Below are 5,059 nucleotides of genomic sequence, written 5' to 3'. Positions count from 1 at the left end.
AAGAAGCTGGACAATTGGTGGAAATGATTAAAACAGAAAAATTGGAAAGTGTTATATCGATGTTTTCATTTTTGCTTTACATTATCTAGAATTAATAACAAAGAATTATATGGGGTTTCCCCCAAAAATTTAAATAAGTGTATATTGCCAAGGCCATCAATAATCATACACGTGATGACGCTACATCATTACGCCTATGATAACTATTCCAGAAAACAGGGCTTACTGGCCTAGCTATTATGGATTTCCGTAGCTCGGAAAATCATTATTAAAATGTCAAATTTTAGATAACATTCTAAAAATTTTTGGAGGTGAATGAGATAATAACAAAGGAATTCCAATACTTTTTTGCAATTCATCTACAATTGCAACGAAAAATTTTCTTTGCTACTGAAAAAATATTTAACTATTATGAGCATGTAATGTAATAATGATAAAGCCAGCAAGCTTCGTTTTTTTTAGTTTCGTTTTGAGGAACAAATTTTTCTACAAATATGTCCAAGTGACTGTATTTCATGAACGATTTAACAGCGAATTCTGGTAGTTGCTGCCATCTTCTGGCAATTTCGTCCTTTATCATTTGGTAGCGTCTGCGTATTTCATATGCAACTATTTCCCGGTGGAAGTTGATGTGTGTCTGTCTCGGGGTGATGTTGTGTATTTAGATTACGGGATTGTGATTTTTCATGTTTTGTGTGAAAATACCGTTTGTTTTTGCATGACTGTTGAATAGGTGTGCATAATTGTGCTTTATAGCCATACTTCCTGGACATGTAAGTTATAGTTGTAAATTATGTTCGCATTTTCTGTCGACTACAGTGTCATCGATTTTATACTGACATTTTGGTAATTAGTTTTGCTTAGGACTGTTATAGCAGGAGTGGTTTTTCGAATTTAAACCATATTAAATTAAATAATTAGCATGCCTTTATGAATATGTTTCCGACGAATGAAAATACAGTTTTAAATTTCTTTAGTTGATTACATTTTTATTTACATGTTTAAGGTTAGGTTATGACATCGAAATTTACTGTCAGTGTTAGGCATTAATACATATAGAATTTCAATTTGTTTATAGGTATTTAGACAAATATATTTTTAAATTAAGCTTATTATAATTTTAGTTCTATTACTCCAATAAGTGGTTTAAGGTGGGAAAATAGTGTCGAGTTGGTAGGTATTTCTATGTTGGTATTATTTTACGATTAAACTGTTTGGATTTTGCGTTACTGCTTATTTTGTTTTGAATGGCAAAATTAAAGTAATTTTTTGATGGGCATAATTACGTGCTGGAGGTTGTTGACATTTAGAAGAAAAAGTGTGAGTCATTTTAACATTATCCTACCTAGTCTCAAAATTTGAGTTCATTCTAGTTATGAAATGATTTAGTTACTACTAGGTACCTACCTATTTTTTTATATATTTTAAAAATCAGGTGCCTTAAGTATTGACTAAATTCGTATTTAAATCTAATATATAATATGAATTTGAACCAAACAAGCCTGTTCAGCGATTGTGGAATTGGTGTGAACAAAATTGACTTCTTAAATACATAGCAGCTTATTTAATTTATTTGATAATAAAGTAAAATTTGTTCGATGAGTCGATTAGTTTTAATTTTTTTTATATGGAAAAAATTTGCATATTTCACTGTTATAAGGATCACGTGCACACCTATCTTACGTAAGGTATAAGCCAAAATGTTTAGGCACTGTTTGCAGAATTTAAAAACATTATGAAACCGAGTCATACCTATTTGTACTGCGTTAACAATTTCTAAGGTGCAATAATTAAAAATAAATGACATCGTATTCTACCTTTATCTTAAATTTCAAATACGTCATAAAATCCATTTTAATATATTTACAATAGTTATTGCCATTGCTATGGCATTGTAAACGTATTGTTTGAAAGTTTTTTTTTAACTTTTCTACTGATAACGTTACAATAAAATGCTGTTCAGTTTTAAAAACCTATTTGCTTTAACTTATATATACAATGGACAAAATTTTAATAATGTTGTCGTTACGTATAAATGCAAAGAATTAGGACAGAAATTAAAATGATTGTAATTGTAGGTATCTACCCACCTACCTAGGCACACTAGTAAAATATAGTTTTTATTCTAAATACGCTTATTGTAAAATTTACTTTTTGTGTTTACTATCCCTTTATCTCTTTTACTTACCGACTTCATCGTCATCATAAGGTCGTCAGCCTTAAACTGATTGGACACGCACCTCCACTCTTTCCTATCCTGAGCTAATTTTTGCATTTACCTAAAACTAGAACATCTCACATCCTTTACTATTTGTAACAGTAATTTAATCTAGATCCACCTCTTAACTCCTGCTTCTGCTTCCAATATGTCTCTAATTAGCTCTTCGTGCCTGAGAAGGTGTCCTACCAATCTATCTCGCCTATTTCTTATTGACTTCCATAATCTCTCTCTGTTTTCCTATTCTTTCTAATACCTCCTCATTTCTAACCTTTATCCACAGCATCCTCGCCTGTAACACCACATTTTGAATGCTTCTAATCTTTTCTTCTCCAAGAAGAACGCCAAAACTTTTGCAACTGAAAATTGCCTAATAAGAATTCATTCCGGTAAAATTTCGGCGTCGGTTCCCAGCTTCAAGTTCAAACCCCCGGATACCTAAAACCGCCGATTATCTGGTTATTGCCGATCTTTCACACCATTTACGTTTTTCATTCGATCCAATAAGTTGGTCTATTAATTGGTGAAACTCGAATTGAGCACAGAGCGTAAGCAGGTAAATAAGTAGTTATCGAGGGTTTGTTTATCAGGAAAGGAATTGAGCACAGGGATCATACAGGTAGCAAATAAAATTACCGATGATAAGAACAACATTAACGTTGTAATGTTGCCGAATATAACTAGTTTGTAAAGGGCGGAAGAAATTAATAAAAACAAGGGAATACCCTTATGCAATTATAGTTATCATTGTCTTGTACCATAAATAACATGTCTTCAATAAAATTTGGGCCGAACAGTCTTCTAGACACTTGCGAGGCATTCCATTCGAAATTTAAGAAGGAAAACGTCTCTTCGCATCCCAATATCTATTCTTTTTTAAAGATTCTGATTGAAATTCAAACAGACACTTACATAAAAATAAATTCAGTTAACCAAGTTAAAAAAAAAATTAGGATGGTGAAATATCAAGATACGACTATGCAAAATGTATTTCTTATAAAAATATCGTTAGTTAAGTTAATATTATGTATCTAATATAAAGTTGAAATATTAATCCTATAAGTACTTGTAACAAATAAACAAAATCATAAGTGTCCGACCGAAAGTTCGGTTTCGGTTGAGTTTCGGCAAAAAAACGAGTTTCGGTTTCGGCGGCAAACCTGCTGAAGCTACGACCGAAACCGAAACTGCGTTCGGGAGTTCTCGCGCTCTGCTCGGTCATGTTCGACGCGTTAAATTCCATCCAAGCGAAGTGTACTATACTTACTTAAATAAACATCTCACCTATTTTGAGTATTTTTAGGGCGCAATTAAAGTATTTCCTTAAATGAGGGGTTGTTATGTTGATTTTGATTTGATTATCAATAAGTGAAAATGTCAAAGACTGCAGAGCTATGTGATTTAAAGATAAAAAATAAAACTGACTTATTATAATAACGTTTTCTTTATTTTTCTCTCAAAACATGATCCTTATAAGGTTTCGGCCGAAACTGAGACCGTTGCCGAAATTCGGTTTCGGTTTCGGTCGTAAAAACTAGTTTCGGTCGGACACCAAAAATCATTCAAAGTAAATATTGTTTTTTGTTACAACATTCCATTAGAATTTACCTACCTACTGCTTCGAAAAGAACTCAAATCCCTACAGATATTTTAAAAGAAAGCTGGCAACATGGCTTGTGCTCAATTCGGGTGTTTATTTAAACACATGCAGGTAAGAAAATCTTTGTGCTCAATTCAGGCGTCCGTTTGTGCTCAGTTCATGCTTATTAATCGTTTTTGTGCTCAATTCAAGTGCACCGTAACGTTTATTTATTCTTTATTTTACTTTTAGTTGAGCTATTGTCAAAGTTTTTACCGTTTTTTATAAACGTCACAGAATTTGCTTTCTATCTTACCTGGACAGACGTCTTCGCTTTCCAATTCGTAATCTGCAAAAAAAATATTGAGGTACATCAATACAGCATAGTTATAACAAAAAACTGCCTCCGATAACGAATACTTCATTTATAGTTACTTCATAAAGCACTTTAAAATGTATTGGAAATGAAATGATCATTTGGCGAAACATCTTAACAACAAATGTGAATTGGTTTGTGTTCGTTTCACAATTGTATTTCAATTTTTGACGGTCGTTTCAGTTAGTATACCAATTTCAAAAGAGTACTCACATTATAACCTAATCTATAATATAGATTCTGTTCTTAAATACTATTTCTATTTTACAAACAAATGTATAGTACCTTACCTTGTAGAAATATGTTAAAAAAAAAATTTTTTTCAGTCTGAAGATAGTTGAATAAACCGAAACGTAACAAAAAACATAAACTTGTTTCATTATATATAATATGGTCATTAAAAGCTTTTACAAGTGCTTAAAGTTGATGCTTCGTGTAGGACACGTATTTTCAATAGAAATTAAAAAAATATAAAATGGCCTTCGACAAACTTTATGTATCTTACTGCAAAATTGCAAACCTCTGTTCCAAGTATTAAACTCATGATATCTAGAGCCGATTAGCACTCTATGGCGCGTGTACTACTGAATCCCCTTAATGTATCGGCATCTTTTGAGCATGTACTGGTGATAAGTGCCGAGGCAGCTTTTATAAAAGATGTAACCGAGTGGACTAATTTAAAAATTCAAAACAAGAAAAAATCACTAAATTTTTTAAACTCTTGCCTAAGGCAGATTATAATGATAAATTGCGAATTTATCGATACATTTATTTTACTTTGATGCATATTGGTTTTATTTTGGAACCTTAGAACGTATCCCCTATGATTCCATACTAATTACCATTCCATATCCACGGTTTCTGTATTCGCGGCATATTTATGGAA

The 5,059-nt window shown here is 32.0% G+C and overlaps 1 protein-coding gene across 1 annotated transcript in view; it reads left to right on the top strand.

The window, feature by feature from the left end:
* The first annotated feature begins 612 nt into the window (after nucleotides 1-612).
* LOC108733634 (stress-activated protein kinase JNK) overlaps nucleotides 613-5,059 on the top strand; it is a 289,264-nt gene continuing 284,817 nt past the window's right edge. Inside the window, exon 1 of the mRNA XM_018464880.2 lies at nucleotides 613-773. The gene's annotated coding sequence lies outside the window, so the exon portion shown is untranslated. The remainder of the gene's footprint in view (nucleotides 774-5,059) is intronic.

Source organism: Agrilus planipennis, unplaced genomic scaffold (assembly GCF_000699045.2).
Source record: "Agrilus planipennis isolate EAB-ADULT unplaced genomic scaffold, Apla_2.0 scaffold67, whole genome shotgun sequence".
Lineage (NCBI taxonomy): Eukaryota > Metazoa > Arthropoda > Insecta > Coleoptera > Buprestidae > Agrilus > Agrilus planipennis.
Note: the sequence above shows the minus strand (reverse complement) of the source record. Positions and strands in the feature narration are given on the sequence as shown.